General features: G+C 35.5%; 1 protein-coding gene and 1 long non-coding RNA gene across 20 annotated transcripts in view; one reads left to right on the plus strand and one right to left on the minus strand.

The window, feature by feature from the left end:
- LOC111932129 (uncharacterized) overlaps nucleotides 1-27722 on the plus strand; it is a 291751-nt gene that overhangs the window by 76762 nt on the left and 187267 nt on the right. For all 5 annotated transcript variants that reach the window (XR_015288964.1, XR_015288965.1, XR_015288966.1 and 2 more), the window contains exon 3: nucleotides 7719-7774. This is a non-coding gene — a long non-coding RNA (uncharacterized LOC111932129). The remainder of the gene's footprint in view (nucleotides 1-7718; nucleotides 7775-27722) is intronic.
- Nucleotides 1-27722, minus strand: part of B3GALT1 (beta-1,3-galactosyltransferase 1) — a 174999-nt gene that overhangs the window by 64375 nt on the left and 82902 nt on the right. The gene's annotated exons all lie outside the window — the stretch shown is intronic.

A 27722-nucleotide genomic window follows, 5' to 3' on the forward strand; every position in this document is an offset into this window, starting at 1 on the left:
AATATTGTCTACATCTGAATAAGAATTTTTATTTTCTGTACAATATTGTAACAAGTATTTCTCTAGAAGTAATCTTTCAGCAGTGTTTAGAATTGTTCAGTAGATTGCCAAAAGGAAAAAGAAATTATTTAGACAATGTAGAGTTGCAAGGTGACACACAATTATAGACCTGCGGCAGTGTCAGCCAGTTAGATATTATTAATTTTTGTTAACTTCATGGAGCTTGCTTTAATGGTTAGGAAAGAAGACTGCAAAATTGAAAACATATAACTGTTGCAAAACTATTTTTATAACCCAAGGAAAAATAACTCTGTCCTGGAAGATTAAAGTCCTATATGTCTGTGATTCATAATACATAAAATACAACTGTTCTTTTTTACAGTGAAGAATGCACATTAATTCTGTGTGTATTCTTCACCAGCAATTGGAAGTAAGCTTGGTAAAATTTTCTGCCTACAATCAGTGTCACTTATCTACATCTCTATGATGGTACTATTGCAGGTTTACTAAAAGGTTTTTGAAGAACTGCTGACAGATAGATTGTCCTGATGAACCTATCCTGGCAACACAGAAAAAAACACACCTCAAAGGGAGTTTCGATTCACTGGACTGCTAGAATTTATTTCAAAAGTAGCAGTTTTCCCTGCTAAGTCCTGCATTTCTAAAGTGAACTGTAAGTGGGAACAAAGGGAAAAATCCCAGGATGTGTATTTTGCTTTTAGTACTTTATCTCTACTGCCTGATGACCTAGTGGTCATGAAATGGTCCTGGAGAAGTCTAAGCTAATAGACCATCAGGTACCCATAATGTGTAAAGTATTTGGAAAGGAGATATAAGGTCTGACATCTTGTGACCTAATAACTGTCTTCTTACTATAAATAATTGTGGTTATTTTTCTTTTAAAGAACAACCATATTAAAGTACTTCAGACATTTTTCTTGATCTTACAGGTGCTCACTAGAACTTTTTTTTTTCTTAAATAGTGAAAGTAATGTGTCTCTTCATAGCATCTCAGAAATTCATTGCAAGATGCACTGGCATTCACAGTGTTTTAAAAAATGTGGTGTGAGCATTAAATACAATGACAGCACAATCTAAAGTGAAGTTTCTGTGGTGGTACCTTGCTATTGCTCAGGAGTTGACTTCAAAATTGAGTTGAAGACACCTGTGTTAGACAAGAAGCTTCCTTAATGAGGGTGTAAAAACTTTGAATTTTTAGAAATTGCAGCAAAGTGCATGGAAGAGTTTATAACATAGCTTTCACTAGCAGCATGAAGTTTCTTAACTGTGGCTAGCTCAATGACATGAAATGTGTTACAGTTCCCTGTGGGATGCTGTGTGTGCTATTGTCTGTGGCTTCATCCACACCTAGATAATGCATAAGGGAAAAATCTCATCTTCCAACCTGGAGGGGAAAATACCCAAAAATTGTCTACATGCATTATATATCTGAAGAGATAATAAGCAGTGTAACCAGTGCCTAGATTTCCAGCTGGAAAAAAAGTGTTAAGTGTAATGAGATGTGAGAAGTGATGATACTAAAATAATTCTTCATAATATTGGGAGAGAGATAAAGGCTATATGTAAAATGTGCAAGATTAATACAAAAATATATCAAAATATTTTGACCAAAAACCCAAACCTAAAACAAGCAACTTTTCCCTCCTGGGTTTTTGGGTTTTTTTCCTCATTAAAATGTATCATAATTGTGGTATTTTTCCACTATTCTGAATCAGTATTGTGCTTCAGATGCTTTTTCATTCTAAACCACTTTTCCCACAGCACCATTCCCATTTTGTAAATAAGAGTGGCACTAACACAAAGATCAAAGCACACTGGTAAGAGAATGTAATTAGCAATTCCATGAGAAAATGTGAGCTCTTTCCTGGAAAGGAAGATATGGCTAAGTTGTCTTAGTATCCACTAGTGGAAATGGAGCGAAGTTTTTAAAAAATATTTTTCCTTTATACATTTTTAAAAAGTTGTTTCCCAAAGAGCCACATCCTGAATGGTTCATTAAAATCCAGTGGAACTCTTAATTCTAACAATTACTGAATTTTGAATCAGATTGTTGCTAGTATTAATAGTATTACTGCCTTTGAGTTCATATTAAATGAACCATCAAGGGGTGACTCAGTGTAAAATTCATCCTTCTGGAGAAAGATTTTTGTGAGTTTGTGTGTGATTTTGATATTATTTCAGTCCTAATTCTTAGTGCTACACTCCTGAGCAGTAATTTGATGTGTGTTGCTGGGTGACTGTGTGCAGTTGGCCAAGTATTTTGCCACTCTCAAATTTTTAAAGGATCTCTGAAACGCTACTGCCTTTCAACAATGGCAGGTCTCTCGTATTCATTGCTTATCTCTCAATACCTGCTGTTTATGTTTAAGTCCCAGCTGCTCAATGAGGATTTTCAAAAAATTGTTGGGTCCTTCAAACTGCAAGAAGTCTGAAGACCTGAACAAATCTCTGCCAAGTCTCAAAAGTCTGTAATAAAATCAGGAAAACAAAGTGAAAAGGCTTTAGTTTCTTGGCATGTGATGGGAATCTCTAAAAATAGCTGGAGACCAGTTATGTGAGAATTCTGGGGCTCTGGAATAGGTGTGTGATGTGTAAATTGTACACTTTAATTTTGTAGGTATCCCTTTTCCTCTTCTCCTTCCCGGTAAAACCCTAGCAGTTCTAGAGTCACCCTGCAAGGATGTAGCAATTAAATAGATGATTGCCATATTGCTTTACGAAGTGCTTGGACTAATTGGAAAAACCAGGTACAAGAAACATGCAAAGAAAAGCATCTACTTTTGCTGCTATGGTGTTCCCTATTTTGACTAGGAGGAGAAGGATAGGGTCTTCTTGTTTGGTCATTTTAGCAGGTCAGTAATTGAGATTCTACTCTCTTCCCTTGGTAGGCTTAGCTGGTCCTGAAGACAAAATAACCCCCAATATTTATACAGATTTAAAATTCGGTTGTTTCATGCTGTTTGCTTTTGATGAATGTTTTAGCAAAGGAACTTTACAGGAGTGTTCATAGAAGAATACAATTTAAGTTCATACTTGAGAGGAAGGTATTTGGAGAACTCATACTGGTTATAAGAATAATGTTCAGGTAAACACTGAACAAAGTCTAATACATGGCTCAATTAGTTTCACAGATTAAATTTTGAATAATAAACACTCACAATGAGATTGAGCTACAAAAGAGGAACTGTTTGCAGAAATTATTCAGCAAACAGTTGTAATGAATAATAAATATGAGAGAATTGTGATCCACTCATAGACATTTCATGAGTAAGTAAAAAAGGCAAAAAAATCTGAAGTAAATTATGAATGGCAAGTAAATTATTAATCATTTTCTCAAATTTACTGTTGAGATAATATGCTGACTTTGAATCAGAGTAGGTATGTGATTTCTTCTCACTAGTTTTGTGTTATTTTAACATGACAGGTTCTGAGTTCAAAAGGCATACTGCTCCAAAGAGTAATAAACTCTAGTAAATCTTAAATCCTAAGCACTGTATTGTTTCAAAGGCATTTATCTAAAATAAATGAAAGGGTGTATTTGCCTTCAAGCATATAGAAGTGCTGGTTGACTGTGCTGGACTGTTTATATATCTGAAGGTAAGCATATCCCCAAGAGTGTGTGGGCTGATTACACACGGGTAGCTGGGACAGACTGGGTAGCCACAGCCAGTGAATGAGAAGAGCATGGCCCAAGTTCTCATTTTTGAAGTACCACGTAAAGTGTGGTACCAATTTCTGGTAGTAACAGCTACATGTTTTACTGTGCTTTAACAAGAGGGGTTTACAGCTCCCATTTTCACACAATCTTATGATAGTTGAAGTTGGAAGGGATCTCTGGAAGTCAACTGGTCCAACCTCAGGGCCACCTAGAGCTGTTTTCCCTGACCACATCCAGACTGGTTTTGGCTCTTTCCAGGGATGGAAGTTTCAGTTCAGTTGGGCTTTCATGCCAAAGGGGTGAATGCTGCTGCTGGGTTACCATCCTTGGTGGATCCCTAACCATCATAAGAAGCTATATCCTATTTACAAGCTACAGAGTGAATATGGTGATATTTATTGGTTGAAGATCATTCAAGGGAATTCAACGGAACTTCAGAGTTACAGAAAGTTTCTTTAGGCTTTCTTGGCTTTTAATTAGTTACCTGTAAATGGAATGAATACATACTTCATTGTGGTGCAATGATTTCTCATTAAAGTTTTTGTGAGAAATCATTCTGAAAATTAGGAATAAATGTACATATATAAAAAAAAAAAGTAAATATTTATTACACTAAAACACATTTTTAAACAGAGCAGCAGAAGAATTCCATAATTTGAGTAACACACTGCACATAAATATCCATGGCAATGTTTATCAGGAAAAATTATTTATAAAATATCTTACTGAAATAAACTATCCAGGAATTGGAGTTCTACAAAAATGAATAGTAAAATAACATTCCTTGGGAAATTCACAGGACTTACAGTTCTTGAATCCATAAATTCATCTGTGATTATCAAAAGCTGGTAGATTTTTGTGCTTTTCTCACATTTTTACATGCAATAAAGCCAAAATGCAGTTTTGAGACGATATTTCTTCCCACATGGTACAAGGAGATATGCTGGTTTTATAACTGACTGTATTACTTTCAGATCCCAGTTTGTATACCATTGAGAGTAAAATGTGTTATTAACCATACATCTGTATCACACATTTAGAGAGAACGATAAATGACACTTTTCCACATGTCCTTGAGAACTGCTTTTTTCTAAACTTCCGGAAGCATTTATTGCATTTCAGTCCCTGAAAAGCTTTTTTGAAAGGCTTATTTTCTTATGCTTTTTATATCTTCCTATTTTTAAGATTAATGTGTTCCATGTCTAAGCTTTGGATTTCACGTCTCTACAGAGTTTAAGAAGGAAATAGGAATATTACTTGAGATCTTACTGTGCATTCTTACTGCTGTTATGCCTGTGAATGTTGTTAGGGCTGGATGGATTTGGTGTTTAATAGGAAAGATACATGTTGTTATTAGTGAACTAGAATTCCGTCCCTGAAAAAATTGTTCCATTATGTTTAATCTCTCACAATGGACTGTGATCAAAATTCCTTTCTTCTAATGGAAAATCTAGTATGGGTAATATTCATTACAAGACTGGGTTCCTAAATATACCCAGAATGCATGAACAGGCAACTGTAAACTCTGTTTTTAAACATGTATGACCAGGGGAAAAAAAAAAAAAAAAAAAAAAAGGCTTCAATTTAATATATTCCTGGACCCACTCCACTGTTAGGAGCATGAGAAGCAATAATCTCTTTTGACTGCAACAATGAATGAGATAACAGCTTTTCAATTCTGGGTAACAGAAACTGATGTCTAGAGTGCTTGGCAAGTTTTCTTATCTGCTAATTCCCAAATGCTGATCTTTTCACTGTCAAACTATAACATTCTTACACAGAACAGAAAGAAGGTGGATGAACTTAACACCATTTTTGCCTCAGTCCCCAACTTTATCTGTTGGTGTTTGATAACATCTTAAATTTCCAGCACTGATCTTGGCAGTTAGAGAACCGTTTCCATTTATGCTTTGAGACATCCTTGCTTCTGAATAAATGGAACAGTTTACACACCTTTGCAGATAATAGTAAGCATTACTTAGGACCAGGAGTAATATAGTTTCCCATGCAGAAGACCAAAATGCCAAGTTACATTGAATTGTAAAGTTATAGAAAAACTATATCATCTCTTAAATTTAGATATCAGTAATTGTCTGTATTTCTGTTGTTATGTCTCTGTACACAAGACCCTAAAAGCAGTTATTTGCCAAGTGATTTAGCCATGTTTTTGCCATGTTATTTAGCCATTTTAGCTAATGAAACTGTAATGTATGATGATTTTAAGTTTGGAAAAGGTTTCTGGTGTCCTAATTCAACTTAAATCTAGACTGGTGGATAATGTCAGAAATCAGTGAAGAACTTCCTTCATTCTGGAAATACTGCATTTTTAATGGCAGTGTCGTGACATTTAAGTTATTCAGTCTTACACTAGATGCACTGTGTGAAGAGATGGTGAATGGAACACCTGCATGTTTCAGACTCAGCTAATTTCTCTGTTTTAGCCTTCAGCAAGTTGCTGGCTAAGTGGGTAAATGTGCTGACAGAAAACGAGGGAAACTTCCTTATGAGAAGCTGGTTCTCTTAGCTTCCACTGAAGATCTGCTTTTGAATTCTGCTATAATTTTATTTAAATCATTTAGTTCTCTACATAATGGTTTGATTTTGACAAATTGGTAAATTCTCATTAAAACCCCCAAGTTCTGGTGCTCTTCATCTTTTCTTTCTTTGATGCACTTATTAGGGACAGCATGGTCTAGAGGTAGTGGTGCTTTCTATTACCACTGCTGTAAGCAGTAGTAAATATTTAGGTGGTAGTTGTTTTCATCAGTGCACACCCGACAAGACTTTTTCTTTTTAAACAGTTGTCAGAAATACATATTCTGAATATATACTGAAAAGTATAAAATTGCCAGCCAGACAAGGTGTCAATTTGATGAATAATATATCGGATATATTTGACATGTTTTCAAGGTTCCATTAAAAGGAAAAATGCTGGACTTCATAGCATATTATATTTAATGTTATGGCTATGTCCTTTTATATTTGATCTGATAATTTAATAACATATCTAATGGAAGTTCTTGGGAACATTTTTCATCCTAACATAATCAATTTGCAGTCTAGCTCTTCATGTTCATGAATGACTGCATTAGATTCCTGCTGTTCAGACTACGAGAACAGCCAGAGAAGGAATTTTCTCGATACTAGCCTTTAATTCTGAACCACGTACACAGGATGAGGGTTTAGTTATCTTTTGCAAACAGTTTTGTAATGCAGACCTGATGTCAAAAGGTTACTCTATAAGTTTCTCGCTCTTGCATCTCTCTGCTTTAATTTAAGGCATTTCCATTGGGATACAGCAGTCAGCTTTTCTCATTTGATATTTACTTTATTTCCACTGTGATTTAAACCTGCCTACATGTCAATCTTCTTACCTCTTTAGAAAATTCAGTGATTGCTTTTTACCTTCCACTAAAATGTCTTGTTTCTAGGATTTTTTTCTTCTCTTGTATAAGTTGGCATGTTTCTAGTGAACTTCTTGGAAGTTTCATTGTTTCTTCAGTCATTAAAAATCTCTTAAAAGTTTGGATGTAGGACTGACTTGTCACCGTTACTGTGTGCTGAGAGATTATTTTCAGCACAGTTATTAAACTGATATTCACTGTAAACTCCCAGATTTCTTTTTAATGTATATCTGGAGATTGTTAAATAAAGGAGAGACATTAGAGTTGTAGTAAATAATATGGCAGCAGTAAAATAACTTCAAATGAAGTATAGGCTTATTTGTGTAGGAAGGTTAGCTACAGTATTATCCATTGAGCTTGCTGTAAGGGAGAATGAGCTATTCTAAGATTCCTGTGAAACAGTTAAAATAATAATGTTGTCAATCAAAAGGTGTCTGAATACTTTCTGAAACATATCTACAAACACTGGTTGTGGTTGCAAATGGATTTTGTTGTTACCTTCAGGCTTGGTGCATTGCACTTGCTGAGGGTTATTCAATATCTAGCAAGTGGCTCATGATACACTTTTTTTGTCTTACTTTGCTTAAGTTGTTTAATTTGCATTATTTTTAAACTGACATCTTTCTATTTTTCAGTTCAAAAAATTCCAGTTGATGAGGAAGTGCTGACAGAAATGTAGGTGACAGAACTGGTGAGTTATGGATGCTTTTGCCCTCTGGCCTTTATATTTATCAGTGCACAAATGACTTTTAAGACCTAATGTTATTTACTCACTGGTTCTTACTGAGGAGTAGGTTAAGAGGTACTGCCATAGCTAGTGGAATATAGTAATAAATACTAGTTTTGTTTTGGTGCTGCTGTATGCTCTATTGGCTTATTTTACATCTGATTTCTGTATTTCCTTTTAACATCACAGTCTGTTTCCTCTCCCATTATGAATTTGTTTCAACGTGGGATTTGGGCAGATGTGTTTTCTGACTTTCTCAACCTTCAGCACTGGGCATTGTGTCTCTGAAATGGCCCTGCAAACAGATTCTCTGCATTTAAGAGAGGAAGCCATGTGGAAAAGGTATTCTGGAGATGGACAAGTGCCCAAGAGATCACGGGCTGTGGAGTCACATTGCTGACCAAAATGTACTATCACCATTGTTTCAACTAGTGGGCTGCTGATAAAGATCAACAGAATTGTTGTCAGTGAAGGAGACAGGTTACTGGTAATCTTTATAAATCTCCAAACTCAGAAGGAGTGGGGGATAAACTATTGTTTCATGACTGTTGATAACATTTTAGTGCTAGTCAGTGCAAGTTCCATTTCATTATGAACAGAATGAAGGTAAGAATTCCTGTTCTACCTTAGCTGCACAGTATTTAATAGAATCCAGACCATTTTCCTCCTCTTACCACTAAAGTGAAGTCTCCAAGGCTGTGGAGATAAGTCTTCTCTACTTGTTGAAGGATGAGGCATAATTGCATCAATTTGTTTTGGAGGAGGCTGGAAGGGTTTGGTTTTGTGTTTTTACTTTTTTTTATTTTTAAAAAAAAAAATCTCAGCACCTATCTATCTATCAAAGCAGCTTTATGCATTAAGATGGTTGTAAAAAAATTTCACAGCAATTCTCTGTGGGCTTCTGCCCCTCTTGTAGTTTTTGCCTCTTCTACATATAGGTCCTTGCCTTATTTATTATTGGTTAAATAATCAAAACTGTCTGTACCAAAATACTTCATTGTTGCAAACTGCTATATGTCATGGTGATGGATTGCCAAAAAATTGTTTTCAATCGTGTAGTAATAATTTTAAAAATTACAAATGGGCATTAAATGAATAGCTAGCAAAGTTAAAAGATTGTACAGTCAAAGGTCAGAATAATTGTGGTGCTGTGAGTACTTTTCAAAAGGTTAACTCATCCATTTTAACTTCAGTGGCATTTTGGTGGCCTTTTAGAGAAGCAAGCGGGTCTGTACCAGTGCAAGATTAAAATATGCTTGACTTGGATTTTAGAATACTTTGGAAGAGTATCATGAAGGAATTTTTATATTCAGATTTCCATGTAATTTAACAGCAGTGTCCCTACATATTTCTGAAATTAATTTAACTTTCTTGGCAAGCTTTTCATGGAGAAGGGAAAAATTATAATTTTCATAATTGCGACTTGAGATTTATTTTCCACTCAAGGTCAGGCCTTCTGTTCTTTAGGAAACAGGTTTTGGTCTGACAGATGCTAAATCTTGTAATTATGATAAAAATCATTAACTGATTGCTTGACCGGTGCTCTTGATCCTTAAGGAAGCTGTTGAGATGCATTTTTAAAAATAAAACAATACAAATAGGTAATCTCAAGCTGGCTCATTAAAAATGTTTGTAGGTGCTTCTTTTTTGGCATCAATTAAATGATAACAAAATTATCATATTAAAAAATATATGCATTCTAAGAGATCTTAAAAATGTACATATATATCTGTTTATAAAGAAGAAATGAAGCAATAGGACCAAGAAAAGTAAGCCCTTTAAAATGCATATGTTCTCTTTTCCAGTAGAACAAGTGAATTAGGCTTCAACAGACATACAAGTCCTGGTTTTGACTGTAGGCAGACACAAAGAATCTTTATTGTTAAGACAGAAATAATTATAGCAGTTGTGTTGACACTTTTCCTTACTAGGGATATCTTGTTAAAAGGAACAAGTACTGCACCCAGCTGCAGATTTCAATTAGGACTGAAGGAGAACTAGACAGTTTTCTGAGGTCATAGAATTTCTTGTAATCTTGCTATTGTTTTGAGTGATATTTAAGGAACTGTCTAAATTCTCTTTCTCAGCTGTCCTTGTTATTTGTGTAATTCTACTTGTGGTCTGCAGTGATGTTGCTGATATTGCAAGTGTTGGAGTGGATTAGCACTGATTACACAATTAATTCAGTATGCATGTCACAATATCAACGGCAAATAAATTTCAATGCTTGCTGAAACATTTTAATTAGAATTTTGTGTATCATTAAGAACATCTTTGCTTTTGCTCCTGTTTTTCCTAGCTCTGCCTCACGTGTCACTAGAGACCCAAAACTGGAATAGTTTTTCCTGGAAAGATTTGACACTTACATATTCTTAAGGTGCTTATTGAAAGATGGTTCTTATTCCTTGGATGAGTGCTCTATCCACACTGCATGGCAGCAAAAGGCAGTGACTGCAGCCTGTATAAATCTGCTGTTGGGCACTCTCTGATCTCATTTGGCCACCTCCCTGGCCTGACAATGGATGAAGTTACAGACCATTGGGAAGCTGAGAATGATATGAGCGCTTCTGTGTGTCTGATGACTTCCCCTCATATCCAGCTAGGATTTCAGGGATTTGAGTTTGCCTGGGGTGTAAGCTGGAGTGTAGCATAGAAGGTTCAGCAAACAGAAAAAGCATTCTTTGCTGCTAAACCCTGTATAAGCACCATGGAACGGGAAATGTGTGGGAAGCCTCTTGACTTGTTTCATGTTGGTTTTCCAACTGATGGGTGAGGTCTCTTTTATCTAAGTAGCTATAGCTTACCAAGCACCACATGAGATGGTGCTGATGGTGTCCAGTCAGCAAACAGTGAGTCCGGCCTGTTTATCCTGGACAGGAACAAAGTGTAAGATAAGTATATGTTCCATGAATTTCATACACTTGCAGTATTAGCAAGCAAACTCTCATTGAATGCTGTCTTTTCTGTGTTGTGCTTCACATTCAGTTAGTGTGTTCCTGAATTTAACCTGGTGTTACATCCAGACTATCCATTAAAATGTATGTCCAAATAGACATGGGCAGCTATAGCATATATATGCACTTCCTCTATGTCCTGTCATCATCACAAACCCAGCACATTGCAAAGCAAAGTTCATTTGCCCTTCCTCATGTTTCACTATCAGTTTTTATTTCCAGGTCTGCTGCTGGCTGCCTTCTCCTTTTTTCTGACCTGTCATGACAGGACAGTTTCCATAATATTTTCTTGTCCCCCCTACTACTGAAGGTTTTTTTTTTCTTCTCACTTCCTGCTTCCTGCTAACTTCAAGACCAAGCTCTTTTCTAATTCCATCTCCCCCACCATGTCATACCTGTCTACAAGAGTTGTATTTCCCTTAGTTTTCTTCTCCTGCCTTATTCACTGCTTGTCAGTCCTCTCTCCTTCCTTCTTCTTTGATTTTTTTATTTTCTTCTATTCTCTTAAAATAGACGTTCCTGGGTCACAGAGGGAATGGAGCTAGTGGCAGCTCACCTGAAGGGCCTGTGCTCACGCTGATGCAGCAAGGCATGGCCAGAGCAGAGTATTGTGTAAGCAAGGTAGGCTTGGATCGAGCTCCCTTAGAGCATGGGCAGAATGAGCCCAGGCTGCCTGGGGAAGACCCAGCCTTTTGTTTCTGTGTGTTACCCACACTCAGTAATGTGCTCAACTCATGACTATGCCTTGCATCAGATGGGCCTAACCAGGAAGGAGAAAAAGGAAAAAGAAGTTTCGTAATCAGTGTTTTGGAAGCATGGCCAGACTGATATGACTGTAATGCTTCTGTTCTGCCAGGCAGCTACAATTGCTTTACCTCTTACTGCAGCAGTGCAGCTTTATAAACACCCCTGCATCCCACACAGCAGTCGCTTGGTGCAGTATGTACCTACTGGCTTCAGGTAGTTACCAGCTGTGACACATCTGTCTAATCCTTGTTAGGTCATAGGTTATCACACTGGAACATAATTTCACATCATGGTGCAGATTAGTCTGTGGTAGAATAATCAGTGTCATTGCCCTTCCTCAAATGCCAATTATGAACATTTCTATGTCCTTGTAGCACAAGTCAGTTTTTACATTAGCAATCTCAGCTACCTCACAGAAGCATTCTTCTATTTCATCATTTTTCTTTTTTTTTCCCAAGAGATAATGGAAAAAATGGTTCTGTGACAATGCCATTCTTTACACCCTTTGAAAGGAGGAATAGAAATGCTAATGTTTACTGTAGGTGAAAATGTGTCTAAGTCTCAATCTCTTGGTGCAAGACTAAATCTCTTGTGTTTGTCGTAGAATACTTGGATATAGATTGCTCTGGCAATTGCTTAATTGAAAAATCAGAAATTTTAAGAAATTATATAAACTGAAGATTTGGTCAGTTTTTTTTATCTGATACACTTATGCAGTATATTTGAAATGTAGATGACAATACACCTTTTTTTTTTTTTTAAACTGTGAGCTAAAAAAAGCTGTGAAATAGCTGAAAACTAAAGCTATATGAAAAATAATTTTTCACAGTTGTAAGTGGACATCTAAAGGAGAGAACATGTTTAGATTAAATGCTTTTATTCCCAACAAAATAGAAAATTCTAACTTTTGATCTAGGATGGGTATTTGTTAGAGGAGGCATGTAGGCATGACAGACTGGATTTTAAAAATACTTGCATCCCTCTTTTAGCTTTTTACCTTTAAATAATTGAACAGTCACAGAGGGCAGAAGGTGGAGGATGACTCAGATCTGGAAACTGGAATATGGAGTGGTCATAAAGTTACCCCTTCCAAGTGAAATGAGTATTAACAGACAAAAGGAGAGACACTGCTTCAAAGTAGCCATTACCATGGTGGCCAAGGTGATGTCTGGAAGGGAAGGAGATGACATCAAATAAAGGTAGTGGAGAGAAGTGAAAATTTTGTTCCAACAGTTTGTCCAACGTCTAGCTAGTTGCCCTGTTCGAAGCTCTATAAGTGTTTGTTCTGGGGGAGCTTTGGGCAAGGGGATTGACAGTCATGAAGCTGACATTTTGCTAGTTCTGATTTACTTGTGAAAACAATTAGATGATTTTCATCTTACAATCCAGGTGTGGACACAGAGTTAGAATGAATTTGTCTGAAACTTCTTGCTCAGCTTTACTCAGGATCACTGAGCAACACATCAGTGTTTTTCAGTTTGTTGGTATAGATCCTTTCAAAACTTTCCTCTTCACCTTCATGTGATTTTTTTTTATATTCTTTTATCAAATAATCGGCTATATGCCATGTTTTTTCTTTCTGAATGTAAAATTCTTTATTCATGTGTTTTAAACCAAATAATATGTATTTTAGACCTGACTCGCTAACTAAATCTGTGTCTTGAAAGACTACTAGCATTAAATCTTATTAGAACATATTGGAAAAATAGAGATTAGTGAAATTAGATGGTGTTTTAAATGTGTTACATATTTTCAGAAATCCTAGTTGGCCTAACAGCATATGTTGTGCTACTGATTAATTATAGTCATGGAACTACAGCTATCATGGAAATAGTATTTAGTGTTGAAGAATCATCAGCTTTCAGGCACTTAAAATCTTCCTGCCCATAAATACTACTCTGGATTTTTAATTTTCCATCTTTCACCTGAAAAGCAAGGTCATTTATGATTTTAGGGCCACTGAAGCCATCTTTGCTATATCTGTTTCCCTCAACATACAAATAGCCAAAATTCACTTATCCTTATTCTGTTCCCTACATGTACTTGCAGATATTTTTGACTCTCAGATAAAAGAAAACAGATTTTACAGAAGAACAAGGGGTTCCTTTATGCATCTGAAGAAATATACTTCAGTATTAAAGTTGGAAAATTCAGCACAGTACTAAGAGAGGTAGGCTAGGCCAATTATTCAGACAGTCTAAGTGACAGCATGGGTTTTCTTTGACCATGTGGCTCTGTTAAACTGAATGTTTGGAATATAGCTTCAAATAACTGTGTACCTGCTGCAGGCTGATTTTAATGCAGAATTCCAGGCAACGAGCAAATGAAGATAATCTGTAGAGACAAATTATTTCTTCAGCTCTCAAGTCCTAACTGTCCAGTTAGAAAAGCCAAGACAGCACTATAGTTGCATCCTAGCAAAGGCTTCTTAATGAGATTTTCTGCAGGGCCATCCTCTTCAGTCTTTTCTCTGGAGGACCCTGAATGCAAAGGAATGCTAAAATAGCTACTTTCCTTCAGTACAACGTCTGTCTTACACTGCTGGAGCTTGTAAGGAGGCCAAAATGTCATTAATACTGACTTATTTATGATCTACAAGTAGCTTTTATACATTAATTGCTACATTTATGTAAATTCTTATTTAATTCTCAGCAAGTTCTGTCAGGATCCTCAAGCTGACTGTGCTGTTGGATTTTTAGGAGTTGGATTTGTTAATTCTTTCTTTGTAGAGACAAAAAAATTAATGCTGTTTGAAGGTACAGAAATGATCTATGATCTCCATTTTTGTGTTGAAGTAGTTGGCATCTCTTGCCTCCCTTCTTCTCAGAGTTAATCAGTCCCATACAAGTTACAGTTCACTGGTCCTCCAATTTCTCTGCCCATTTAAGCACAAGAAACTCTTACAAAGAAAAACAGTCCTTGTGCTTCATTTGCACAAATTACCTGCAGACACACTAACTGGACAATGTTGGCATTTAGGAGCTCAGCAGAGTTGGTCCCTCTGGGCTGAAGGATGTTTGTGGCTGGTGGGAGACTTTTGAGAGACTCTCCCATTGCAGGAAGGTTCACTCATTGGCAGGGATATGATGCATCCTCAGAAGTGGTGGCAGTTTTTGAGGTTAATTGTCTTTAATTTGATCTGGCTCTGAATTTTTAGATAAACCAAATAATATGTTCATTTGAATTTGCTATCTAACTTCTAATTCTTGGTATAAAAAGCCAGAGAAATTGCATGAGACAAAGTCCTGTGTTGTAATTACTGGTGGCATTTAAGTAGAGTAAGGGAATTTAATTCCTATTTCACAGATAAGGGTTTGGTTTTTTTACAACAGAAACTTGGCCATAATGTCTATATAAATTTAACTCATAGTGGAAATAGAAGAGCTTGAAGACATTTTTAGACATAAAAGAAAGCTTATGGGAAACACAAAGACACAATATTAAAATATATCATAAAAAGATAAGAACAAGAAATTAGACAGAAGACAAAATTGTTGCATTTTTTCAAATAAATTGACTTTGGAAAAAAGGAATGTATTGAGCTATAATATCTGTGTATAAGAATTCATGCAGTCATACATATGAATTACTTTTGCCTTCCCCAGTAAATACATTTTTATGCACTGCTACCATGGAAGTAGGGATAGAACTCTCATTATCATTAATGGCAGTGAAGCAGACCTTAGTTGTCCTTCATAGATATTTTCCACCTTCAGGCATTAGGCTCAGGGATGTATGTTTATAGTGAATTATTTCTGTATCATCATAGCCTCAGAAGTCAGTTTAGCATTATCTTTAAGCATTCGATTATTGTTATTACTATTTCCTTATTTGAAGCTTTAAGGAACATGTTTTCAAAGGATAAAGTCAGTGGGACTTCCAACACTTGCAGCTGCCTGCCAGTTCCACACAAGCAAGCCCCCCTGCATGTGATGAGGTGTTTTGCACAGCTGAAGGCTGTTGGAAAGGAGTCACTTGCACCTTCCCTGGTAGATTAAAAAAAACTCATCAATGTTCATGGAAACAGCAAGCCCATGGCAAGTCCTGCTGCTGTAGGAAGGGAAACAGTAAACCTATGGGAAAGGGCTGTAGAAACTTGTGCTGCAGTACTTCCAGAAGTGTTTTACTATCTAGGTATTCAAGGCAAGTACCAATGTAAATTAAGGCTTGAAATGTGTACCCTTGCTGTATACAAGTCTAGCCTTTTCCAGTCTGTTTCCTTGTGTTGTTCATGCCACCTTCACACAGGGAAATCTCATATTATGTTCATTATCTAGAACTAGAATAGTTGAATGGGGCCAAAGTGAGTTTGTTTTCTGCAAACACTCAACAGCACTTAGTATACCTTATGTCCAGTTTTTCTGTATGGTGGTAGAAAATTGTAACATTTTGCAGGGGGACTTGTATTTGCCAGAAATGCTTTTCTTGTAAAATATTCTCTCTGAATTCTCTCGATAAATGTATGCTACCTCAATACAGGCAAAACCCAATATTTGTGTGTTACCATGGCATCATCACTACTTGAAAATGTTCATAATGGTTGTGTTTTATCTGTGGCAATCCAGAAGGTGAGGTTCCAGGAAGAGAGGGTGTATTTTGTTAAAAGTGACTGATATGGCTGGATAAAATAGATGTACTTTTGGGAACATAACATTTTCTAGGTTGTTGATTTTTTTTTCCCCCCAGCTATGTCAGTTGGCCCAATAAATTTATTCTCTCTGCCTTAATACTTTCCCTCACATGTAATGGTTCCATCATTCACAACTCAGTTTTTGGTAAAGGAAGTCCCAGTGGTGCATGTTAATTTATGGCTAAGGGTAGTGTTTTAACTCTCTTAGCATGCTCTGTGTCATGTTATTTGATTGATAATGTTAGAGATATATTAGAAGGTGCTGTACTAGATATCAAGAGAGAACTTTCCTAGAGGTTAGAATTTAAGTGAAAGCTGACAGGCTGCCATAGCTTTTATATGAATCAAAATCAGACCCATAACATCCGTTAATGTAATTCAACTACAATGATGAGAAACCGGATTTCAAGTTTTCTATCACTAACTAGGTTACAGTGAAGAATATTGTGAGGCTACTCCAAGTAATGCCAAGTATTTTCTTACCCAGACCTGTAATTTTGTTTTACACTATGCATGCCATAGGGATTTCTTTAGGTTTTATGGCACCTACCTCAAAGGTGCCATTCTTTTGCTAAGGCACAAATTACAGTAAATTTTACATTTGCAGGTAAGTGCAGATAGACATGGAATTTCTTTTCTATCTGCAGGTAATCATCATCCCTTTAGAAATTGCATTGTTGATTTGTACACACCAAGGACATTTTATTGCTGTCTCCCAGTCGTGTGGATAGTTAAGGCAATTCATCAACAGCATGCTTTTGCACTCTTTCAAATTAAACAATCTGTTACATTAATTTTCTTGCAGAACAGGAAAAATGACAGATTGTATTTTCAAACTTTGCAAATTATTCTAGGATCCTGGTGTAGAAGGCATTTATGGTCACAGTGGAAAAATAAGTTTTTACAAGAAAGCAAAATTATAAAAAATGTTGCAGCTGGACAGTTCAGTTATAGTTCTGAAATATAATTAATGAACTGTTTTTGGGCATGTAGGAGTCCAAATAGAAATCAGAGTTATAACTGCAAAAGATAAAATATTGTAGGAAATTTCCCAGAGCCTTATAGAGAGGTAGAATTACATCTTGAATTCTCATTGTAGTTCAATACTTGCTCAATGTGCATTCAAAAATCAAAATATTTTTCTGGCCCTTATTTGAAAGCCACAGTAACAAGAGCCCACCAACTGAAGCTCCTTGATGTGAGCATTTGTATTTCTCAGAAATAGTTGCTGTTGTCTGGTAGAGATATACAAATACACTATGTCAGAATAGACTTTGGAATATTTCTCTTCCTTCTCTCCTATCCCTAGAGTTACCACAGTTAGTAGGCAGACCTTAGTTAAAATGTTATGGTGTTTCCCCTTAACTTTCATTATTTATATTAGTGTGTGTTTTCCTGGTCATGGTTTTTCTGTTCCTGCCACAGATGTAAACACTGTATCATCATCTGTATTAGGCCTGGATACTTTATAGAGATATTGCACAAAAAGGTACATGAAATTCAATGCTGGCATGGCCATCTCCAGTGAAAACACTGTTTTCTATAATGCATATTTTCAGAGGATTTTATACAGTCCTTATTTCTGCACAGGCGTTTTTTACTGTAAAACAATAATTTGTAACTTGGTACCAAAAACCCTGTGATTTTCAAAGAAGGATGAAGACTATAGCTCAATGGTTCATTCATTTATCTATCTTATGCAGGATTTTTTGACATTCCTTGAAGCTGGAGTGGATTTTTTTTGAAAGCCAAGCCATTTCAAGAAATAACTCCACAGTTACAGGAAAAGATTAAAATTATTAAAATGATAGTCTTATATACATCTGACTTAAAATACCTGTTATTATAGAGGCAGGAGGTAATTGAAATGGTTTGAGCACTGTTTTACACCACCATGGGATGAAACTTGCTGCAAAAACCCTCAGGACAATCCGATGCATTAGTATATTTTTGCTTGTTCCTGCATGGAGATTCTAATCCAAACCCGGAAGCCAGCTGCTCTTCAACAAGGCTAATTATTTCAGAGCCAGGTGTGCATCTTCCACTTTTGAAGCCAGATGAGCAGCTAGCAGAGATCTCTTAGCCTATAGTCTGTGATAAGGAGTGTGTATGCTTGTTGTCCTGGAAAGACGCTTCGGCTGCTCCTAAATATTGTCACTCAGTTCTGCCTTGAGGAAGACAACACTAGGTTTACTTCAGAGGCTTCTTTAGTAGTTTCACTAAATATTTGTTTAATGGCAGGTTTTTGAAAAAAGTTGAAGATATTTAAACTTGTAAATTTATATTAGACAACGTGGAAGGCTATAAAGAAATAAGAGGTATGTGCATGTAAATACTTTATTTTGTACCCTGTTTTTTTCTTATTTTGGTCCATTAACGCTATTGGAGTTGAAAAAAAAAGTATGCCAGCTCTTTAACCCGTCTTTCTGTGTTCAAAGGCATCAGGTAAGTATAAGATGACCAATTTTACATACTTTGCTACATCTTATTTAATTTACATGGGCAGTTAGACATATCAGCATGTGAGAAGTCCACCTTCTTTTAGAGCAGTTTCTTAGGAGGGGACACTGTTTCATAAATTGTCTGCAGTTGAGGCAGCCATGGGTGAAATGGCCTTTCTTATTAAATGTCACAAGATTTAATGTCACAGTATAATTGGGATGGAGGGATAACTGAGCGAGGCTCAACATGGCTTTTTCTGCTAACGCATTATTAATCCACAGGAGTGTTAAAATATGTCTTATAAAGGCCCTATTCTATTGCAAATTGTTGGCTCATGGGGAAAAAAAACACAATCTATTTTATTACAGAGCTCATGAACAATTATGGACTTCCTTCACAGAGAATTGAATTTGTAAGTAAAATATAAAGCAGAATGGGGCACAATAAGGAATTTATGAAACACTTAGCCTTAAATATTTCAGTTGAAGTACAAAGTTGAAAAAAACCCAGAATTCCCATATCCCTTCGTTACTGTGTCTCATTTGAAAAAAACATTGACAAGCATTTAAAATACATTTATTTTATTTTCTCTCAGAAAACATTCTTACCAAAGAAAGACTTTGCAACGCAAATGCTACATTTCTACACTAAAATTCAGAAATGTTTCTGACTAGAAGTATTTTGTGATGAAATTATACTCTCTAAACAAAACAAAACAACTACTTGCACTGAAAATTTGAGTGCCACTTCACTGTAATTCAGTGGGATACAAGGTCTGCATGCATTGGGATTTCCTTTCTTGGTGGGAATATATGAAGTTCTTTATAGCCAATAACTTGAAGTACTTAGGAAGTAAAATCTTTATAAATGTTCTAGAAAAGCAAGTCCTTTGATGGAAGAGTAGACACTCTAATTTTAAATGAAAAATAAAAGAAGTTTAACCAAGCAGTATATTCTCTATCTTCTTCCCTTCAAAGAAATAAAAGAAACAAAGGGTGCCTATACTGATTAATCAAAATGATAATAGATAGTAAAAATGTTTTGAACTTGAATTCACTTACTTTCCAGTTCTCTTTTCCCATTTAACCATTTCCTCATCAATTATGTTCTGCATAATTTATCACATTACCTTAATCTATATTTGCATTCTAAGTTTACAAAATGTCTTAGTCATGCAGAATGGCTGAAATAAATTGCAGAGAATGTCAGAGTACTGCCTTTTCTAAAATAGCTGCAGTAGAAAAATATGAAAAAAATAGGTCCATCTGATAGTATTTACTAGTAATATACTAGTACTAATACTATAGTATTTACAGAGGGGTTTATCACAAGGAAATCCTTCTTGCAAAGTAAATGTCTGTATTAAAGGACTTGTCTAAATCTTGCTTCCAAGAGGAAAGAATCAGAGACCACCAGCCTATTTGAAAGCACTTATCACTATGCTTTTTAATACAGTATCAATTCAAATGTATTCAGGCCTCCAAGGAAGTGGGATGCCAGGCAGAGCACGTAGGTAAGCTAATGTGTTATTCTGCTGAACTGTAGTGCAGCTTCCCCATCTGTCAGTTTTTTATAGGCTGAAAGAACTGAATAGAGCCAACCTTAAATGACTAATTTCAAAGTGGTGATTCTGCATAATGCACATTTAACAGGTATTCTGTCTTTGTTGTTGAACTGCTAGACAGTTGCCCAAAGTTTACACATACTTTGCCTAGGATGCCTATTTCTGCAAAAAGTAGCTGAGGGGAAATCTCCTCTGTCAGACATCTTCCAGTGATGTGGTTCATTCTGAAATACTGCATAGCTGAAACTCAGAAGTGTAACTCCCTACAGAAGAACCATATGGCAAACTCAGTTGTTTCCAGGTACTCATAAATTACTCTGCAGTTCTCCTCCTGATATTTGCAGCTTAGCATTAGAGAAGATGAAGAACTTTGCTTCAAAAAAATGTAAAAATACTAAAAATCAGCTCTTTTATTCCAGCTGGCTAAAAAATTCCTTCAAAATTTTGGGCCAGCTTGTGTCCTTGTGAATTCAACTGGAATAACCCTTTTCAAAGTCAAATCCCAATGAATTATAGACAAGGTTCAAGTAGTTTTGTTTGTTTTCATAGTGTTTTGTTTTGTTTGGGGTTTTTTGTGGGGTTTTGGTTTTTTCTTTTTTTCTATTTGTTTAATCTTGGAACAATCTAAATACTTAATACAAATTCTTTGCACTAAAAAAAGAGGAGGAAGAGCTCAAGGTGCATATTTTCCTATAGGAAGGGAAAATATGGCAAAGTATCTCAGCAGTAGCTCTTCTTTGAAATAAGGGAGACAAAGTGAGAGTTGTTCTCAGAATTAAATTACTGCTAATTAAGCTCCCTATCTAGCATGAAAGAAAAAGCCTTTTATTCCCCTGGGCTCTTATCTCTACTGATAGTCTTACAAATCATAAAATAAAATCTGCTCTTGTAGAATCTATTTGTAACTGACATAGGCATATCAGGTAAACTTTATAAAGCTGACAAAAATTTCTGGCAAAAATTCTTGAAATTTGCACTAGTTCTGTATCTGAAAAATCATCTGTAACTTATTTTATTTGGAATGGGTTTTTTTCTTTTGTTTGTATGATGACATAGCTGCATTTAAGCAGTAATTTAAAGTACCTCTTAGAGGTCATTCTCAATGTTACTTTGAGAACCAGATATGAAAAGTGGGAATAGTATGCCTTAAAATCTTATTAAAAGAAGATTTACATTTTGCATGAATTAATCTCAGTTTTTCTCAAAACATCATACTTGCTCAGACCTAAAAAAATCTGAAACATTTCTGAATCTCCTGGGGCAATCTGTCAGGAGTCCAGACAGTGATCCTATCAATGTGACTTCCATTCAGTGAAAATTTGTAAAATCCAAAACACTTCAGGAAAATCCTTCTGGTTTATGAAAACAGATCTTGATAAAATCTGCTCACTAGAATTTTTCCAAAAAGTTCTGTTTATTGTGGTTTCCAAGATATCTGGGCATAATTTGCTTAATGCACATAGGTGTCAGCAATATTTCTAGTAAAAATGGTAAATTTTTACAGTTTTTCTCTTCAGTGTATGCATGTAAATGTGAGCTACTGAATTAAGTCCGGGCGAGTGATGACAATACAGTCTTTAACTTTCTAGGATGAATTAATTCAAGTGTTATATTCCTAGCACTGACAAGACTGGTTAGTTGTCTCTCACAAAGACTGTCAGTTTCAGGAGAGTGTAAGCAAAATTCAGATGAGTGACTGATTAATTACTGTCTCAGTTGTAGTCATAGGTACAGCCTCTTGTAGGAGTGGATAAATAGTTTTTCCATGAGAGGAGAGGGCATACTTGCCAGTGTTTGGTGCAAAGAAGTCATCCTGGTCATTGATACAATCAGTGAACATCAAGTCAAGTGCCACCTGCAGTAAAAGTCAAATCTACAGCTCCTTCTCCCATGTGCCAGGAAGTAATTTGACCTGTTTAAATATGTGTGTGTTTTGAGTCCATGTTCTTCTAGGTTAAAGCCATAAAATTTATTTTCACTCTTTAAGAGACTGAACTGCAAGTGCACTAATTAATTACCTATTAGCAACTGATGTATGTTACAGTGCTGGAGAGGAAACTGCAGAGAGTATAGGACAATTACCTCCTGCTGGGATAGCTCAGAGAAGCTTTTGTCTGCTTATTAAATGTGAGTTATAGAAAGTAAGAAGGACGAATCAGAGAAGGCATATGTGTGAACCCATGCACCTGATAAGCATAGCAATGATGTTAATGTAGAAGCTGTGATACAGACATCTATTGAAAACTTAGTATAATTGTGTGCTCTTTCCTGCTGTGAAATTATAGCAAATACTGATGAGCCTTCTATTGAAAATTGTAGCAAACTCTTCTTGATGTTTTTGGGGGTGTTTTTTGATGTGCAAGGCAGAAGGAGGGGAAAGAGAATTTTTACACTGACAGTGTAGGCTAAAAGAATCTTACTTCTTCTGAAGGGCAGGAATGAAACTACAAACTGTAAGCATAAACTTAGCAGCAGTAAAATGTTAAGTTTTAAATTTATTCTCTTAGATGAAATTCTCCAGCACTACATTCATTACTTACCATTAGTAAAAAAGCAGAAAACCTACAAATTCTAAAAATGCATAGGTTTTAGAGGTAAGGTTAAAGGTCTTTATCTCTGATGTTATAATCTTCCAGAGCACAGTAAATATGGGGGAATTTATTCCCACTTTATAGTAATATAGTTAGTTTTCTGGGCAGAGTCACTAGAATATACAACATCCTCTGAAAAGATAGAGTAGCTAATAATTTAGTGAGAGCTTTTCTACCAGATGCTTTGTCTGAGTTTATAAAATGTACTCAGACAACCTCAATTTCATTTGAACAAAAGAATATTTGTGTGGCCTACATTCCTCTTTTCTGCTTCCAGCTTATGTTCTGCTTAGCTTTGCTGTGCTCAATACTTACAGGTGCTATTCATAGTAAAAAAAAACCCCAAGAAACAAAACAAACAATTCTTCAAAGCAAAAAATGTAGGTTTCAGCTCCTGAATTTTTGCATGCATATTCTGATGAGTTTTGTGCTGTTGAATATATGCACATTTGAATTATCTTATGGCCCAAGGCATACTAAAACTGCTGGGTACTTGAGAAGGAGCAAGGCATACAGAAGCTGGAATCTACACCCTAGAGTTTACTTAAGGAAATATCTAGTTCCCTTATGTGTTCATAAGACTGTATTTTGAAAACAGTAATTGAATTGCCAATATATGATGTTACCAGAAGTTCTTAAGAGATTAAATAAAGAAGGCACACCCAATAAATTCAGTGTGGGATATGGGACGGATGTTATGGGACTCTGCTGATATTATCAAACCTGAGAGTTACTGACCAGTGAAAATGATTTGTCTGAATAAGACATTAGAATTGTATCTATAGGCATTGCAATGCCTGAATTTGTGTTTTACAATAGAAAGATTAAAGTTTCATTAAATTGGATCAATGAATAGAAGTGAATTACTTTTTTGAATTCCCTTGTCCTTTTCCATCGGATTACTGATATACGTGCCGTGTACTTCGTTCTTCTTAGTCATGATGTTTACGTAATAATTGTGAATTTAATTTAATAGCTTCTCTTCTTTTCTTTTTTTCAAATTTCATTTTCCAAATAACATTGGGGATTGAAAAGAAATTATAAGAAAAACAACTGGTCTAAAAAGTCGCCTGATCTACACTTAGCCAAAATTTGCTTTGGGAATTGCAAAGCTGGGTAGTTTTTTATTTTAGTCCAAACTTATTCTGCCCTTGGTTTCACCTGGTCTATGCAGTTCCTGCCACAGCAGAACAAATGGTTATTAGAGCTGTGAAGTGCTAATACGCAACAAATAAGTAATAGTAATATAATGAAAGCATGAGAAAAAATATTTCTGAAGAGATGATCCAAAGGCCACAAGTAAAGTCAGAGAGGTTTTACATGTATCTGTATAATCAACCAAACTTTCATACTACGATTTTTGCAATGAAACAAACAAGTACATCTTTGGAGGTTCCCCTATCACCAGCAGTAATTTTCTGCTTTTGAAAACCTGCACAAACTTATCAAATAGTAATAAGAAAGGTCTTGATCCTGTTCTCATTGACTTCATTCTGAGTTTAGCATTGACTTGGAAATGATCACTGCTGGATGGAAAATTATTACATAAAATAGAATGTGTAATGGGTGGTAGTTTTGACTTGGAATTTTGCTAGAATTATCATTCTCATTTTTACTGATGGCTCCTTAATTTAGTTTGCTAAATCAGTGCTTTGTGAGATATATTCTCATCTTACCTTGTATTACACTAGGACAACTTCCTTGCTTGGAAGAAAATGACAAGATTGAATTAGTAGAATATTCTGTATTTGGGAGATAAATTAGATAATTTGTCTAAGCATAAACTAGAAAAGTAAATTTATCACTAGATTTTAAGAGCATTTTGAAATAAAAGGACAAGCAGAGGAAACATTTATTTATAATATTCTCATACAATTGGTATTCTCTTCATCAGGAAATTGAGGTCAAGGAGAGTCCTATGCATAAGCACTAATGCAAGTGAAATCAATAGGTGCCTTCCTAATTAAGTTAACTTTATAAAGCTCTTTCTCTGCTTTGTTTCTTTTTCCAGTTTGTTAAACTTTACTGAATGATATGTGATTTAGCTCCTGAAAATATAGATATCTGTGTTGTAAATGCACTGGCCTCCTGAGTGTCAGAATTTTTATTAGTATACTTATGTTTTCAAGATTTATCTTATGAGCATCTTAAATTTCAGAGCCTGCTGCTTTCTCAGTTAAAAAACTTTAAAAATTGTTCTATTAAGTTTTATGTTGTCACATAAAAAAAAATTATACCCTTTCCAGTCTCTCAGATCAAACTCTGTGCACCATTTTGTCCTGAGGCAGACAACATTTTCAGTCAACTTTATTTTACATAGCTCTTTCTCTGTCATGGGCTTCTCTCTGCCAGTTCCTTCTCCCTTCCTGTTGTGGGGCTTTGTGTTTTTTTGTTGTTTTTCTTTTTTTTTTTTTTCCTTTGTGTCCCCTCTTCAGGTTGCATGAAGTCTTTTTTACTGGAGAAATGGCCAAAGGTGAGGATACTTCTCAAATTTGGAGGTGATTCAGCAAAACCTGTGTCTTTCCTTTTACTGAAGATTTCCCCTCCTCTCTTCCTACCATTCTGGGGAATGATCTGATGAGACAGTTACTGCCTGCTATGTAGAGCCCTGCCAGCTGTAGCAGGACACTTGCAGCTGGGTGGCCATCCCAGGTGTCATTCCAGCTAGTGCTTGATAGCAAGGAGCATGAGCTGCTTTTGCATCCCTTAAACATTGCAGCTTGCCCATCAGATACTGACAAAACCAATGTAACTGTTATTAAAAACCATCTTTCTGATAAAGACGAAAGCACTCTGTACTTTTAAAGAAATGTTAACATGTAATTGAGTAATTCTAATGAGTATAGAAATTATAATTCTCCAGATATACATACATGTAATGGGACTGATTACCATGCAACAGTAAACTATCACTGCTATTATAAAACCATAAACTGTTATTCAATATACTATAAAATTCAAAATCTAATTGAATGTGCTAGTTTAGCATAATTCCCACAAGCCATCAGTCTTTAATATTGTGAAATGAATGGGGGGGTTGTGGAGCTATTCATTGTTACTGACAAGCAATAACCACTGGAATGAAACTCCAATTATCAGCAACCATTAATCAAATTTACTGTCATCTGCAATGTCAAAAAAAATATTCTAAACAGCTAAAAGGAATTTATATCTCTTATGTTTTAACTCACTTTATAGAAATCAGATGGTTTTTTGCTGGGATAAGCAGGGAATTATAAAAGAGTATTTTCAGTCCTACTCAGTCTTGTATTTTCCAGTTTAAAAAACTCCTCCCACTTTATTGCATTTTGATGGAGGCTTAGGTGCCGTGCAGGTTTATTCCTACACAGTTATGTATGATTTATACTATAATTGTTGCTACCATGATGTTATTGCAGTCACTAGCTTTAAAAATAAGAAATTATAGAGATCATCTGAGCATGCAGTTCACTAGTCTGTTCCAGGAAAGCAATTAATGTTGCTTTTAGGATGCACTTGATCAGGTGTAGTGTTCTTGGAGATGAGGGTGTAAACAAGGGTAGCAGATTCTTGCTCAGAAAACACCGTTCAATACTTCTCATCTTGTTCATTTTTCAGATTCTTTTGTTTACTTCAAATAATTGTTTTCCCTCAAACCTACACAGTATATCAAAACCACAGATGCACATCTCTGGGAATATGGGGATAGGAAGCTGTTCGGTACTAGTGGGTGGATTGGCCCTTTGTGCAGTTAAAAGGCCTCACTTGCAAAATGGGATCTGCTAACCAAAAGTTTCCCCTAAAAATAGCAAATAACATCACTGGGCTGTTAAGGGCACATTGTGGCCTTACTCAAATGATACTGAAGTTTCTACAGAAACTCAGAAAATCATCCTGAGTGATCAGGATTTGAGACTTTGCCAGTTGTTTACCTTGAGAGTCTGTCAGCTTTTGCTGGCATAAAAAGACTTCAATTTAGAATGAGGAAGTGTTTTGGAAGCAGAATAAGGAAGAAGACTAAGGAAGAATTTGGAAGCATTAGTCCACAATATGCTGTGAATAACTTCATTTAGAAAAAGCACTTAAATCCTAAATATTTTCTTTTCTGTATTATTTTTCACTCATGATTTCAACACTTCATAACCCAGTGAAGATACAAGTACTCAACCCAAATCAGCGGAGTGGGTATAACATCTGTTCATGATGTAGTGCAAATATCCAGCAGAGTATCTTTTTAGAAGAAACATATGAGAAATGATGACTGAACTATGTATCAAAAGAAGCCCTAAATATACACAAATTGTATTTAGCTAGGTATGAGGCACCTCTAAGACATAGAGCAGTTGTTTATTTTTCAAGTTTTTGAATAGAGGTGTATTTATAAAATTGGATATAGTAGTGCCTCTGGAAGTGAAACTCAGAGGTTGACTGTACTAACAATTTTATTATTCCAGTTATTATTTATATAACCAGTTTCTTATTTATATAACCAGTTTTCCAAATTTTCAAATACTGAATTTTCACTAAAACCAACATGTGTGTAATTGACAGGGTTATATCTTTAAGATTCTGTCCTCTCTGAAATCCTCTTAAGATACTGTCACTTAGCCTTGATTACTTAAAAACTGTGGTTGGATAAAAATACTTTATTTCAGATTTTCTTGCTGAATGTAATTGAATGTTCTTCCTCTGAAACACAGCAAATTCTTGGCTTACTGGCATTTTTCTTAAACTAACTGAAGACATTGAAAGTGAACACATCTAAGATAATCAATATTATACTACAGTACTGTCATGATCAATTAATCAAAAAATTTAAGTGCCTAAATGAATTGAACTAGCAGAAAAAACAACATAATGAGAAAACTTTCGAACATGATTCTTTCCTGGACTTCAACTCCCAAACTCTCTCATTTATAATTTTTTTCATGTTTTTCTGAGTTGTTCAATGTGAAACTTGAATACTTTGTAAATTTAGTAAAAAATAGTAGTAGAAATAATAACC

This window comes from Cyanistes caeruleus, chromosome 7 (genome assembly GCF_971803275.1).
Source record: "Cyanistes caeruleus chromosome 7, bCyaCae1.hap1.1, whole genome shotgun sequence".
Lineage (NCBI taxonomy): Eukaryota > Metazoa > Chordata > Aves > Passeriformes > Paridae > Cyanistes > Cyanistes caeruleus.